This window comes from Macaca nemestrina, chromosome 4, assembly GCF_043159975.1.
Source record: "Macaca nemestrina isolate mMacNem1 chromosome 4, mMacNem.hap1, whole genome shotgun sequence".
In the NCBI taxonomy this organism is placed as follows: domain Eukaryota; kingdom Metazoa; phylum Chordata; class Mammalia; order Primates; family Cercopithecidae; genus Macaca; species Macaca nemestrina.
This window is the reverse complement of record NC_092128.1, coordinates 107,491,695-107,508,074: the sequence shown is the minus strand read 5'-3', so window position 1 is coordinate 107,508,074 and position 16,380 is coordinate 107,491,695. Positions and strand designations below refer to the sequence as shown.

At 41.3% G+C, this 16,380-nt stretch overlaps 1 protein-coding gene across 11 annotated transcripts in view; it reads left to right on the top strand.

Annotated features, from left to right (window-relative positions):
* LOC105497780 (engulfment and cell motility 1) overlaps positions 1-16,380 on the top strand; it is a 574,187-nt gene that overhangs the window by 436,349 nt on the left and 121,458 nt on the right. The window contains exon 1 of one of the 11 annotated variants that reach the window (XM_011769145.3): positions 2,621-5,801. The exons of the other annotated variants lie outside the window; for them this stretch is intronic. The gene's annotated coding sequence lies outside the window, so the exon portion shown is untranslated. Of the gene's footprint in view, positions 1-2,620; positions 5,802-16,380 lie in introns of those variants that run through there. 11 annotated transcript variants of the gene reach the window in all.

The following is a 16,380-nucleotide window of genomic DNA, read 5'->3' as shown; positions in this document are numbered from 1 at the left end:
ACAGTGTGGCAGGGTTTGCACATTCTGCTCAGGATCATCTCTCCATGAAAGTGAGGAAAAGAGATGCAGGTGCCTATGTATGGGAATGTTTCTATGGAATATTATTGATATCTCCCTTTGAGGATAAAAAGAGTTGTAAAAGGTCTCCTATGTTCAGTTGCAGTTTTGCATATGTTTTGGTTTTAAAAATGCACCATGTAAAATGATCAGAGATAACTATACTGGTCAGCCCAACATCTAGAGAAATATCTCTCCAAAGTCTCTTGAATGAAATAAAGGTGTCTCACTGAGCCAGTAGTGGCTGCACCTCTGACCCATTGAGGAAGAGTCCCCACTTCTTACCTCACACCCTTGGGAGATACGGTCTGATGCAGTCTGCACTGAGCCTGTTGCTGTTATGGAAGCAATGTCAGCGTGTTTTGTGTGTGTGGGCTCATGCATGTGCACGTGTGTGTATGAGGGCGTTCCATAAGAGGGCTGAGATGTAGGTGGAGAAGCGCCTAGTGCATGTACACCCTACCTGTTTGGAATTTTCATGAGGCTGTGTTTGACCCTGATGACCTCCCTCATAAGAATGAATTAATCAAACAAAAATGGGTTGCAGCATAGCCATGTCATAAACTGTAGAGACCATTACCATGACCTTCATTGCCAGCAAGGAACATGCATCCTGATGAAATGGATACTCAGTGGAAGCATCCAGTTTGGGAACAGGAGTTGGAAAATGAAAGGAATGGCTGTAAGTGCCACCTCTCATAGGGCCCAGTAAATGGAATCCCTTCATCTGCCTTTTAAAGGCTCAATATAAAAGGTGCTCATTTCAGTTAGGACCTATAAGTGAACTAAGGAGAATTTGGACAGCCAGTTTAGAAATTATTCTATAACAGTCACTATAATTTTTTATTCAAAAATACAGGCATACCACCTAACATTCTTTTTTGATTTGTGGATTTATTTAAAAACTATTACAAATGTATAAGAATTACATCAGACTTAGTAATAATACATTCAATAAATCATGTTTATGGAAAGGAATAAAATTTCATGAGGTTGAATCTGCCCCAAGACAATATGGGATAAATGGTACTGACAGTGCCTACTCCAAGCAGAACAAAGGGTACAGGTTGTAACGTGTAAGCAAAATAAAAAGGGATTTCTTCTGACTTTTATTCAGATGCCCAGGGGTGATTCCCACCCCACCCCCTGAATTTTCTAAGTATCTGATACTGTGATTCCCTTCTCCTTTCTGTGGATAGCACATAGTCAATCTGAATGTGTTCAGAAGCTGGATGATAGGCTACCTGTCATCCATGTGGAGCCCGTGGAGTACAAGTCCATTAGGTGTATGCAGAATAGCTTCATGCCAGTTCTTAGGAGCTTGACAAGCAGTCATCCAAATATCATGCTAACAAAATCTGGGTTTCCCTCTTTTTGAGGCTCACCAGCAGCTCTGTAAGCTTGTATATACTCTTTTCATCACAATCTAGAGTGGGAAAAAATCGCCAGAAAGGCCAGGTTAACTAAATAGAGCACCCAGCCTGTGATCTCCTTAACAAAACCACTGGACAAGATCCCATGGAAAAATTCTTTGGAAGTTTCCTCAAAGATGCTGCTATAGCTATTTTTTTGTGAAGCAGCCCCTCTAAAAATATTGATGAAGCTGCTTATTTTCTAGAACTAAAACCATGACTAGCTAGGTGAATGAAAGAGCTTTTACTTGCTAACTTTTGAATAGATGAGGGGGAGAAGGATTGAAGGCTAAAATCAAATTATCTGTTTATCTTGCAATTTTGTATTAAAAATGAGTTTTTCAGGATAAAAATTACCTTAAAAAACTTTATGACATTTCACGTAGTGTCAACAATAATAATACATAGTCTTCCTACCTTATTGCTGATGGATCTAATAGCATCTGTATTACCTCATGAATGTGGTCTTTACGAACTTGCACGCTCTCTCTTCATAAACCTCCTTACTAGGATAACTACCAAGCGCCAGACTGTGCTGTCTACCCACCCTCCACTTTAACTTTGGATTATATGATACAACCAAATTTGCAGTCATTCAAAAGAAGGATGATCTTACTCTCATGTAGATGGTCTTTTGTAATGGTTTGAAATAGTGAGACCCTCTGTCCCATTCTCCAAAAAAATGCCTTTTTCCATTTTGTACGTGGAAGATTACTTTTGGGGTAGTCTTCTCCTCCTTTACGAAAACATCTCTTAGCAGTGATTCCTAAACTGTGGTGTGCGTAAGAAGCCCTGGAGTGCTTAGGAAAATATTCGTGACTCTACCCCCCTGAAATTCTGGTTGGGGAGAGATGCACTTCCCCCCAGGAATCTGCATGTAATGAGAATTTCTAATGTAGGTGATCCTTGTGGATCACACTTAAAGAATCCAGAGCTCAAATCCTTTGATTCAAATCCTGGGTCTGCTACTTTTTTTGTTGTTGTCGTCATTTCAGTCGAGTTGCTTAACCTCCTTATGTCTCAATTTCCTCATTTGTATAAATAGTTGAATGACATCTCACAGGTCTTTTGGGAGGATTAAATTGGTTAATCTAGATAAAGTGCTTAGAATGCACTGGATTATTAACTGCTAGGTTAATTCCTGGATTATTAATTGCTGAATTATTAATTGCTGGATTAATTCCTGGATTATTAATTGCTCAGTAAATGTTAGCTAGATCAACCCAACGAATCAGAAATGTCTTGAAATAGATTGTTTCAATCAGGTTGGTATTCTGTTAATCTGTCATTCAGCTCAACTGAGGAATATCTTGGGTTATGTTGGTGCGTTAGGAGGGGCTAGGAGTCATTTAATGGAGCGCTGCAATGGGTTTCATTGCTTGTAGAACAAGAACCAGACTCCTTAACTTGGTCTCTAAGCATCTGCTGGTCTGATCTTACACTGTCCTCCCAGTCATTCTCACTGTGATCCATTCACATTTGGCTTCTTTCAGGTTTCCAAAGATGCCATGTTGCCTCCTAGCTCACATGTGTTATTCCTTCTGTTTGGGTCACTCTTCCCCTCACTCTCAATTTATTAACTTTTACTCTTCCTTTAGATTGTGGCTTGATGTCACTTTCTCTGAAATGCTTTTCCTGATCTCACTAAGTGATTATTTGTGCTAAGAGAACACAGAGTTAGTAGCTCTGTTTTTATACCCCATATCACAGTTATGCTTAATATTTTTGCCTCCTCTACTAGAGTCTGCAGGTTGTAAGGTAGAAACCTTGTCAGTTTGTCGTATCACTAGCACAAGTGCCTGGCATATAGATACTTGCTAAATATTTGTTGAGAAGATAATTAAATTTTGATTGAGGAAGACTTGGATGGAATGATGGTTTTGTCATAAACAGTGAGGATTTGGACACCCTTCAAGAGGATGGGATGGCAAAGGCTGGGTGTTCCCATGGCAGAGACTAGGTAGGATGGGTTAGAGGAGATGTTCCAGAAAGCTGGTAGAGAAAACCTGAGCCATCCACCACCCTGAGAGTGAAAGTTGTCTGGGCAGAGCCGAGAAAGATTGACAGTGTTGGCAGTGGGTGCTGCACCTGGGTGAGACTTGTTTCCTACACTTAGTGGCATAAATCGACAAAATGGAAAACCAGCATTCAGATTCTTGAAGGTGCAAATCCAACATCAAGACCAAGGGGCGGCTGGGCATCGTGGCTCTTGCCTGTAATCCCAGCACTTTGGGAGGCCAAGGTGGATGGATCACCTGAGGTCAGGAGTTTGAGACCAGCCTGGCCAACATGGTGAAACCCCATCTCTACTGAAAATACAAAAATTAGCCAGGCATGATGGCACATGCCTGTAATCCCAGTTACTCAGGAGACTGAGGTAGGAGAATCGCTTGAACCCGGGAGGAAGAGGTTGCAGTGAGCCAAGATCGCACCATTGCACTCCAGCAAGACTGTCAAACAACAGCAACAACAATAACACCAGTGGGGTATAGCTGAACATTTGGAGTTGGATGGATATGGGGTTTATACTGAGCCTCATTTAGGAAGAAAGGAGGCCGAGGGCTACTGTTGCTGTTTGGACAGTGGATGTGTGGTAGATGGACAGTTCAGTTTGGCTTCAAGAATCAGAAACACACGAAGAGCAGGTCCCAGCCTCCTCAGAAGCCTCATCTGGGTCATTATGGGCTGAGGGTCCCAGGCTTGCAGAGACCTTTAAGGAAGAGAAGGTTCTCCTTGAGGTTGTTATGATGCCAAGGCAGATGACGATAGGGCAAAGTAATTCCTTTCTCTCTAACATAAGCCCAGATCAGTGCCTTCTGTGACACTTACCATTTTCCGTCAATCTCTGTGGAACTGAGGGCTTCCGCAGACCCCTGAGTGAGATTGCCACCTTATGATCCCCCTCCTGAGTCTGACCAGGATGTGTAGCAATTCACTGCTCAGTGGCGGCCCCTGCTGTTAAGGAGAGAGATGGCAGCACATTCAGAGTTGGTGACATTAATTCTAGTCATGCAACCCGGGGAATTTGGAGCAAGCAGGGGAGGAGTCTGAGGGTATGAAAATGGGCTGAGAAAATCCAGGGAGATCCCCAGTGTTCAGGGCGCCTTGGTGAGGTGCTAATGCAGAAAAGAGCTGGGCCTGAACACTCCGTACTTACAAAATCTTCCACAAGCCGCCAGTGTAATCACTTCATTCCAGAGGTTTGCTAGGAACCACCGCAGTGCCCTCTGAGGAATACCATTGAAAACTTTAACTTTTATTTGCGGAGCTCTCAGGGCTGTTAGGCAACAAATATTTTTAAAGATGTCCCTCTAATTCTCTAGGTTAAAAGTTGCAGTCATTTTAATTAGAGATGGAGGCTGTTTATGTTTGTTTACATCCTGGGTAGGAATTAGAGTATGGATCCTCCCAGTAGGACCCCTGCTGGGATGCACGCTGGAATGCTTGCATTCCTGGTTATGTGAGCACCCCTGGCGTGCATGCGTTGTGTGTACATGGCAAGGTATCGCGAGGTGGTTCTATGACATTTCTGGATAAAAACTGTATGTGAAGAGAAGGTAGGAGAAAGCAAACTCACAATCAAATAAAAGTAGAGAGGGGGAAGAGATGAGATTGCAGTTGATTATGGGTCTGGCAGCAGATGTTCTACACGAATCCAACTCGCTGCAGCCAGTCTGTTTCTATGGCAACAGAATCAGTAATTATTGAGCCCAGGCACTCCCCCCTTTCTCCCAACAAGGTGGAGGCTGATGAATATGAACTATCTCCAGCCCATCACCAGCTTTTTCTTTTTCTTCTTGTCCTTATTTGTTTTTTAGTTCTTTATAAGAAAAAACGGGAGATATTGAGAAGTACCAAGAAGGGGAGCTATGTGTTTATTGACAAAAGAGCATAGGACACTAAAATAGAAACGAAGTTATTATTTTTCTCTTGTGATACTCTAAGAGAAAAGCTCTTCCTAGAAAAGCCGATGATCTCTGAAGATGCTAAATAAATGAGCAGGAGTTTCCCTGAAATGGAGGCGCCCTTTGATTGGCTGATCTTTCCTCGACTTCTGCCAATCGGAGCATCCCTGGGCTCCAGCTCCATAAACATAAGCAAAGCTACATGCTTATTCCTCTGGACTTGGAGTGTATACCATTCAAAGGTGTGCGGCAGGTCTCTGTTCACATGGCTCAACTGGAAACCTGTTTCATGAACAAGCTTACTCAGGAACCATCTGGTGGTATTCCAGCACATTGTTCTTCAGGGGGACGACTCTAAGTCGCTTTGTGGTGGCAGCAGCTTAGAATCAGTATTTGTGGTTGGGAAAGATGGACTTACGGGAGCTTGGTGAGTAAACCTCCGTCTGACACATCTGTCCACTGGTATTAGCAGCCTGAGCTAAATGTAGCTTTGTCCTATTGTCTGCCGAGAAAACTGAATTGGAACAAGCACATGGAAGAGCGGGCATTCAAGGGTTCCCATGATGTAGGAGACTCTGAATTCAAAAGACTGCATGCTTTGCTTTGGTCTGATCCGATTTGTAGTTGACTGTACATTATACTTGGACATTGGTTGTCTTGTTAGGATTAGTGTAAGGAGCAGAGTTCTGCTTTATTTCCCTGGGTGTCGATGCATTTCAAAAGAAAATGCTTTTAAAGCTACATTAATAATAAGAGTCAACCCTGTGTATTGCTAGGAAGAGAGAAAAAGGTGCAGGCACGGAGCCCGGAGCTCCTTGAATGTATTGCTGGTGTTTGCATTGTGAAGACAGATGTTATTACAATGGTCTGTCAAACACTTCTTCAGATCCCCAGCCACGGAACGAAGCATCTCTTCTCCGTGTGCCACTGTTCTCTGCTTGGGAAATGTGTAACTGAGCTAGGTCATGTCCTTTCCTTCTTTTATGAAACCTGTCTCCAAACTGAAATGTGTTTTTTAATTAATTGCAAAGATAAATTGAAGTGCAGTTGGAAAGATTTTAGCAGTCAAAAAGCATGCTTCAAAATGACTCTATTTTGCATCCTTTCAGACCTCTGAAAAACCAGAGAGGGTTTGCAAAGTTATATTCAAGGATTGGCTCTCTGCCAGGAAAGGGATGCTCTGAGCTATTGCTCTGCTCCCTGGGGTTTAATTTTCTGACACTGGTGATGAAATTTTCAATTTCGTTGGGTAGAAACAGGAAGAACTATAAACAGGCAATGGAGGGGAGCATGGGGAATGAGAAACTCTTCGCCTGTAGGGACCCTTCTAGCTGCAAACTTAAAAATGTATGTGGCAAGATGCAATCCAAGCACAGAGCAGGATTCCAGACCAGCTATAATCATTCTAAACGGGGAGAGGAAAGGTATTGCCATTGGCTTGGGTGCAGAGAGTGGGGGATGAAGTTGGGGCTTCTATCTCTGCCTAAGATCTTTTCCCCTGTTTGTCTCCTGATTTTGAGGATTCATCACTGTTGCTTTTTTTAAAAATGTGATTTCCTGTCTTATGTGCCTGAAAGTGTCATAGCACACTTGATGTCTTCTATTTACAGTCCACTTGACTTCAAATAATGGAGAGAGGAAAAGAGAATGATGCATTATCATCTGGTTTATGAAGAAATGCACATGAAATAGTCAAACAAGAGAAATCTTATTGGTTTGTCCTTTTTTAAAAATGTCCTTTTGCAGAGGAGAATGTTGTGGGTCTTCACGTGGCTCTAGGATAGAATTTACTTTATCCTAAATGGGACCTGTGAGGAATGGTTAAAGAAACAAAAGAGCTAGGAATCTTGCGCCTGTAGAAGACTCAAGGCAGGGTGAGGGCGACTGGGTGTCTGGGAGAGACCTTCTACTCTGTCTGTTAAAGAAGTAGGGCTGACGTTGCAGGAGAGGGAGAATTTCCTAACTGCAGGTGACAGTGCATCAGGGACACCTGGTCACTTGACAAGGTCAGTGACCTGTTTGTTAGCCGAAGGCCTTTCTAGAGATATAGGCTGCTCTCTGATCCCATGAGGCTCCAGATGGCTGCATACATTGAGAATTCTGCCTGACTGGAAGAGCTTGTGTGCGTGTTAACTCTGCCTGCTGCACCACACTCCTCAGTACACCTCGATGCTCGGTTTTTAGGAAGTCTGGTTTCTAGAGGATGTGCATTAAGTGACAGTCAGCTCCTTAGAGTCAGTGTCCATTTTGCCTTGGCCCCTTCTCTCCCCCAGTAGTGTCACTTTACATGAGTGAAGTGCTGGCACCTGTTGGTAAGAATGAGAGAAGAAACCAGCCTTTTATGGAAGCAGTAAAAAATGTTTATGAAAAAAATTCTAAAACAGTAGTTCTTAAGCTATTATTGGATCATGGAACTCTTTAAGAATGTGAAAGCTATGAACCTCCTCTCTGCCCACACCCCCCAAATGCATTAATGCATAAACACATGACACTTTGATTATCAGGCATTTTAGGGTAAAGCAAGATCCCTGTCCTGGGGGAATAGCCAAAAATGTATCATACCCTGAAGTTCATCATCTCCTTCTTTTCATATGGGTCCGCTAAATGCTGCAGCCCCATCTCAATCTGTCCTGACCATTTAATGTGTGCCAGGCACTGCTCAGTACATTTTATATGTAGATATAATAATACATTGAATCTTCCAGCAGCCCTAATAGGACTAATGTTTTTTGCCTGTTTTAGATGAGGAAATTTAGTTGCCAAAATATTAAGGACCTTGCCTGTGTTTATCCAGCTAGGAACTGACAAGTGCTTGGTGTTTCATGCATGTTGATGTACTTGTTGCTACATTCATATATGGAAGAAGAGTGAGTAGATAGGGGAAGATGGTTTCATCAACCTATCAGTCTGTCAAGTGGAGTCAGACCATAGGTAGTTGAATTAAACAGTCATCACAATAATTAAAGTCAAATTGAAAAGGCATTTTGGGGTGGTTGGGTGAATTATTAATAATACTATTTGGGAAGTTTGAGCTAAGAAAAAGCTCATCACAAAATGCCCCATTGGTTGTCCCTTTATGTTACGTGCGATGCCCCATCTCATTCCTGTAGCATTTTTACCTGGTATGATTTGGGTCAATTAACCTAGGAGACCAGTTCCTCCTGGGCCATCTGGGAGAGGTGACAGGTCACCAGTGTCCCATGGTTGCCCCTTGCTTGCATTTGCCAGGAATGATTTGCAGTGGCCAAAGCAATGGCGAGGGTGACGAACAACCAGGAACCACCAGGCAGCCAGTTTGGGGGTGCCTATGAACTGCAATGGCTGCAGGAATCACCAGGACTACCATGCTTTCTCAAGACCTGTGAGCAGGGGAGGTGGACGCAGCTCAGAAATAGAAACTGTGTTCCTCAGAGTTCGAGGGAGAATTGATGACTGCTAGGGCAATGTGGAGCTGGATGGGTGTGTGAGTCCTCCACTCCCAGTTCAGCCACTGCATCTCCCCTTGTATCTGTTTTATAAATGGATTCACAATGAAGATGTAACAACAAAAAATGAGAAGGAAGGGGTTAGGCTGCTAGAAGGAAGAAGAAAAGCTGTTCATCTTATCAGGATGTCTTATCTGATATAAAAAAAAAAGCAAGATTGCAATACTAAGTGGAAAGGAATCTGTAGGGGTCATGGTAACAGGTTTTTACAACGTGGGTTCTTGGCTATGCTTGCTAGTATTATGCACTTTCTAGTATTATACTAGGTATGTAAATGTGTAGAAGACATTTTAACAAGTGTACAAAAAATGTACTACAGGGACAATATAGCAGATCTCATTTTACATCGATGCTGTCCAATGGAAATATGATGGAAGTTATGTATGTAATTTTAGTTTTTCTAGTAGTTCACCTGAAAAAAAGTTAAAAGAAACAGGCCAGTTAATTTTAATGATATGTATTATTTTACCCACTATGTCCAAATCATTATTTCAACTTTTCTACAAAACTACACATTTTCTACAAAACTATTTTTCTACAAAACTACAAAATTTCTACAAAACTATTAACAAAATATTTACATTGAATTTTTCATGTTAAGTCCTTGAAATATGACATGTGTTTTACATTTACAACACAACTCAATTTGGATACTGGATTTTCACAGGAAATCTGTATTTAGATCTCATAAAATTCATAGTTAAAAAAGTAGATTCATGTGCACAAGTTGTTCCAAACATACATCAAAGTTTTCCAATAACTGAATTGAGTATTGGTTTTTAAATTTAAATGAGCTAAAATTAAATAAAATTTACAATTCAGCGGCACAGTCGCACTCACCACACTTACTCACCAAGGCTTCCCTAGCCACGTGTTTAGTGGCTACTCTACTGGATAGTGTGGCACTAGGATCTCAGAACATTCCTCGCGCACTAGGCCCGTAAATTCTCTCACTCCATCATCATGCCACGGCACCTCTATCTCTTTTACCTCCACAGGGTACCTGGACCACCTGCTCTGGTAACAGAGAAACAGAATGTTAGTATTCACAAACATACTAACTTTTGCTTTCACCATTGCTCATAGTGAACTCAAGATGGACAGCTGAATCTTAGTTTCTCCATTACACTGTTTGGCAAGGGGGGATTAAAATAGTATGCTGTTTCCTCTTACAGAAAGTCAGTACTCATCCATCTGTGGCATTTCTTTCTTAATCCTTACTTATCTTGGCCCTGCTATTTACTGTGCTCTGTGGCCCCCTCTGTCAACTCAGTATGGAACGTGGGTTTGATTTTAATTATAAACAAACCATAACTGAGAAGGTAACTCTGTTACAAGCAGATAATTCTTCATGAAGACAAGTATAAATTCAGGCTAAGGAGTGATTTAATTGCTATCATCTCATTCAATTCTGCAAATTTTGTTGAGCGAGAAAATATTGACTAAATAATTCTTTCAGTTAATTTGGTCTTCAAATCCGTGCCTTCAATACCAGATATTATCCTATATCTTCACTCCCCCAAACATTTATTTTAACGTAAAACTCACCATGAAAGAGTAATCAATCTCTTCAATAACTACATCAAAACCATCCTGCAAAGCCTTCCTAGAGGCAACTAGTCTTAGTCTTCTAATGATGTCCCCAATTGATGATTTCACCCAAATCAAATGGACGAAATGAATGAACTTTGGAAAAGTTTAAGAGGACTGAGCTTAGAGTGAGCTTTGGCCTTCATTTGGCCTCCATTTGCCAAAGCTCACTCTAAGCTCAGTCCTCTTAAACTTTCCTTTAATAAAGAGCTCTATTAAGAATTCCACAAAACATTAAGAAAAAAAAAATCCATGTGGTTGAATACTATCTTTCCTATCAGGAATGCCTTCTGACCCAATGGTCCCCATTTCCTGCATTTTGGACAGAATTCCAAAGAATGCCTTGTGAATGTTGGTTGGAGTAAATTGTGTGGGTCCTTTACAACTTCTTTCTTTTGATAATATTACTTAACTTTTTGTAGTGAAGCAACACTGGTGGAACAAATAGATTAAACCATAGGCAGGGTTGAATATCAGGGCAAGATGAATTGCTTTGCATGTCTGCTGATTTTCAGCCAAGCCGAGGCTTAATACTCTCAGTCATGAGTGGAAATTAGTGATTTGGGATTTCAGTGAGTGCAGAGATGCTGGGAAGTAGCTGAACATCACATATGTAGAGTTATCATTACAATAAGTATCTTTGGATTACCACAGGATTTGGAAGTCTGCTAATTTGCTAGCTCATTTCAAGCAATCTGTGATATTCTAGAAATAATGACTAGAAAAGTATTCATATGATGGCGAGCAGTAATCTAGAATCCAAGGCTTTAGAGTGTGGTTTCTAGTTTAGCAACTAAGTTTTGCAAGTTATTTAACCTTTGTGATTCTCAGCAACTTTACATGGGTAAACTGAAGTTTAGACTTGGTGACTTCCTATGGCATATATGTGTCAAACTTCTGAACTATCTATCCATCTGTCTTCTGGCGCCCATGTTCCATTGAAAATAACAATCTTTCCCGGTGTATCCAGATCTAGCTTCAGAATCCTTCTTAACACAGCACTTAGTCAACCACTAGTGAGATATCAGAATTGTCTTACAGCTGAAACTGATTTTTCATCCCTCTCCTATGTCCTTGCTTCAGCTCAGGGCCTTGTGCAAGACTTTGAAAAGAAGCATACAGGGAATTATCATCAGTATGCAGGGTTTTGGTGATAAGGCAGACAGCTCTTTACTCATCCTCTTGCTCAGCTGTTCCGTGGAGGTGTTGCCATCTGACAAGGAGGGCTGCAGCCTTGCACTTTGGGAGCTCACTTCTCTTTTCCTTTAAGCTGTAAGTGATGAGAGACCTGTCAAGGAGAGCTGTTCACTGGCATCATTCCCAGACCTGGAAGTATAATGAAATAAAGTTTCTTTCCAACTTGGATGGAATTCTTGCAGCTGAACATTTAAGATAGCATCTGGGGCAGTTCTGATATCCACTTGCCTGGTTGGAAAGAAGCACCCATCAGCTAATGGAACTCAGGCCTTCACACTGGTAGCCCAAGTCAAGCTGCTCTGGGCAACTCAGTTCTAACTAAAGTCTTCCAGGTCACAGGTCCCAGCAGGTGAGATGGAGCCCCCTCCTTGCCTAATGAGCCAGCAATTTGAAGTCTGCATTTCAGAAACTTTGTCATATACAAAGAGGGATATCAAAGCAGGAGCTGGTTTGAAAACCACCAACATTGGTACTGTCCCTAAACCTAGACTACTTCATGCTAAAGGTTCCAGGGCACTCTTTCTAGTACCATGAGGGTAGTAGCAGGGCCATACCTTTTAGCTTTAGAGAATGATGGTGGGATAAAAGCCACATCCTAGATTCCCTAAGCCAGGGTCAAATATCTGGGCAAAGCAGGCATAAGAAGCTTTGCAAAGACCACCTTATGAGCCATCCTTCTGTTGCCTCTAAAATTTTCTGAGAACTGGGTAGAGGGACTCCTTAATCTCTCTGAACCTTAGCTTCCTCATCTGTAGAAAGAGAAGTAGGTACGTTTCCCATGAGGCTGTTAACAAATGAAAATATGAATGATGTCTGTGTGAGTGATTACTAAATTAGAATATGTATGTGAGGAGAAAATAGTCTGATTCCATCCCTTGGGTAGAAGCCATTTATTTTTCACGTCTCACAGAATGTCTAGTTCTGCTCTTTTGCCATGGAAGGGTCTCTCTACTTTCTGATTATTCTCCTAGATAATCCTGAGACACCACTCCAACCCTGCTAGCACTGGAGGCCACCCAGAGGGAAAGGCACTACACTTAAAACCCAGGGCCTGGGTCAAGTTTCAGCATAGCCACCAAGTAAGATTTAGGTTTCACCATGTTGCCTCTCCAATCTTTAGTATTTTTTCTCCTGGATAAAATATAGATCTTATCAACTCTATCTGGTACATAGAAATGTTTAGAGAGCACATTTATTAATATATCCCATGTACTCTGTGGATTGTAAAATAAGATCTTACTATTATGCTTCAAATCTAGTATCTCCTAACTCAGCCTTGTTTATTAAGGAGGAATAATTGGAAACCTATTTCTAAGGTAGCAGAAGCTCCAGAATGTGGAGCTACAGCGATGTGTAGTTTCCTGGTTTTGGAAGCCAGTCAACATCAAATGATATTGTGCTTCTAGGGAGATGCCTGGCGGTATTCAAGAAGGCTGTGACCTGCCATAAATAATCGGTGGCTTTTACATTTGTAAGTCAAGATGTTTTTGGTCTCGGCAGATGGCCCATAAATCTTTCTGGATAGCTGAGCTTTCGCCATCCTAGCCCAACTCTTTCTTCTTCTTGAAGGCATAATGTTTGAGAAACGTGTACATTTTTGGTTCTTTCACATGCAGATTCCCAGCCACTTCTTGATGACTTTCTTCTCCACCCCTCCTCCACTCCCGCCGGCCACGCACTTCATACCCATGATGTATTCTGTCAAGAGAGGAGAAGGGGTGATTTCTTTCTCTGTCACATCTGGACATCTATTTGATATAAACCTATAGCATCCTAGATCTTGAAGTAACCTGAGTCGTAGGATGTCAAATAGATTTCATCTGGTGACAACTTAGGCCCTCTGGTATGGCTTGTTGGGGCTGTACATCTGGGCTCCATGAGCCAACAGGGAGTGAGGGGAGGGTAGTAGCATGCAGTTACCTTATTACAGGTAAAGAAAGTGAGGTTCAGAGACTACGTCATTGACTTGCTAATATCCACTGTTAACAAGAGACAGAGTTCACATTTTCTTGCTCAATTTATTCAACAACCAATGTTTGCTGAATGCCAGTCCTTTATCAGGTACTGTTCTAGGCCTTGGGATTCCCAATTGTGAGTATATATGGATTAACCTGCATGGAGATTTATTTTTCAGGTAATCATTAGCGTCAACGTTGGAATTCCCTGGAATATGGAAGCTACAATAAGAAAAATTTTCAACAAACCACATTTATTTATGTATTCACTAAGTCATCTGTGCATTCACCTATGCATTCATTTCCATGCCTGTTTACATAAAGAAAATTTATCCACTTTCAAAAACTGGGCCTTTGTAAGAGTTGTTTGAAAACTACTTGAAAGTAATCAGTGAAAACAAATTGTCCGACAGCTATCTTTGCCTTCCGCCTTCCTTCCCCTCTAAACACCCAAGAGAAACTGAACTGTAAAAACAAATTCAAGAGGTGTACACTATCCTAGTCTTACAAAGCAACCTACAAGTAGAAACCTGGGTGGACCAAATTTTTTCAAAAGTTTCTGAACTGTTAGAACTGTTAAAAGAGAAAGAATTTGTACCTATGGTGATCTAGAACTGTTGCAGTTCCATGTGACTTGGGTAGAAGTATAAATGGCAATGGAGATGAAAGTCTCTTATCCCCAAATTTGAATACTGTAGGTAAATATACAATAATCCTACCCACTGTGTATGGTGATCTGTCTCTGTCTACCACTCTGACTCCCCATTACTTGCTTCAAGGCCAGACCAATCTCAGAAACACTTGCACTGATGGTTTTAAGAGCTGCACTCTCTGTGTGCCAGGCATTTTGCATATTCCTTTAGTGGGATTTCTTAAACCTTTTTTAAAATTTTCAGTGTAGTGATTATTTTAAAATTACCACATGGCATGCTCTGTCAAGCAACAAGTTTTATTGAAGAGTACATCCTCCTATGCTCAAAGGATAGAGGGCCAGACTCAGGGAGACTCCAATTCTCAGTCTCTGTCCTTTTCCTAACAGTTTCAGTAGCGTGTTAAAAGCAGTATTAAAAGGCATTGTGTCACAGAGAGAGTTAGCTTATTATCCGGTTAGTAAGTGGCAGAGTGAAGTTCAAATTCAAGTGTGTCTGATTCCCAAGCCCACGTTTTTACTGAGGTCAGGTGCCTCCATTTCAACACCAACTGTACGTAGATCTAATAGCTAATACACTGGAAAAGTAATCTTCAACCTGGGTGCTCATTCTTCTGAAGGGTGTGAAGACCTTTCAGGGGAAAGGAAGGCATGGATAATTAGCCTCACAATAATCCATTTTCAGATTCTCAGCTTCCACACATACATTAAAACTGATCATTTTGCAACCGCACCTGTGGCTTTCACACCAACTTCTCCCAACCGCTCTTCTCTCTCTTGATAAAAGAAAGCCCCCCGCTCACCTCCATCAGATCTTACTATGGTGTGTTGCTCAAAGTATATAAACCTTCTCTGAGAGCCAAACAAAAGGACTTGTGACCTATCTTTTAAATAAGGAACCATAAGTGGGTCCCTGTCACGTTAAGAGATGCATTCCCAATGGGATACTTCTCTTGGGTTTGGAAATTATGTATCAAAATTGGTAATAAAGTCATGTTTAAATTAGTTTATATTAATAATAATTATGCTGTTAAGCTCAATCAAGAAGAAAAGTTTTATTAGAGCCTTCTGTTCACAGGAAGTATTTTTTAAGTTAGATTTTAGTGTGTATGTGTTTTTGTTTCAGAGAAGTATGATAGGATGATTAATAAAAGACTTTTAAGCATAAAATTCCATTATGATAAAATTCTGTATGAGTAAGATTGAGGTAGAGTGGGGAAAATGGGAAATAAAATGGGAGTTTGGGTTCTAGGTCAGGCATTAGAGGATGATGGCCTGTGGCCTGCTGCCTGGACTTGTAAATACATTTTATTGGGACACATCTGTGCCCATTTTTCTGTGTACTGTCTGTGGCTGCCTTCATACTGCAGTGGCACATTAAGTAGCTGTGACAGAGACTGCCTAGAAAGCCTAAAATATTTGGTATTGAGGCTTTTACATAAATCCTATTGACCACTATTCAAGGAGGAAAATAATTATTATGATTTCCAACTATTCAAGTAGAGATTATTCATGTATTTTTAAGTGAGTGATATGGATCTCAAATTACTATTGTATGTATATTCAACTATATATTTAAAAGATGGCATACAGTTTTATCTTTTTATTTTTGAGACAAGTGTCACTCTATTGCCCAGGCTGGAGTGCAGTGGCACGATCTCATCTCACTGCAACCTCCGCCTCCCTGGTTCAAGCGATTCTCCTGCCTTAGCCTCCCAAGTAGCGGGGATTACAGGCATGCGCCACCACCCTTGGCTGATTTTTCTATTTTTAGTAGAGACATGGTTTCACCATGTTGGTCAGGCTGGTTTGGAACTCCTGACCTCAGGTGATCCACCCGCCTCAGCCTCCCAAAGTGCTGGGAGCACTCCCAAGTGCTCACGTCTATAGACGTGAGCCACAGCACCCAGCCAGTTTTATCTTTTAAATGTCAATATTGTAGTACACTGAAAATGATATTATTTGAAACTATTTCAACTTTGATGAAAATTTTCTGTTGTTTTGTTTTGTTTTTGAGACTCGCTCTCACCCAGGCTGGAGTACAGTGGTATGATCTCAGCTCACTGCAACCTTTGCCTCCTGGGTTTAAGCAGTTCTCCTGCCTCAGCCACCCAAGTAGCTGGGATTACA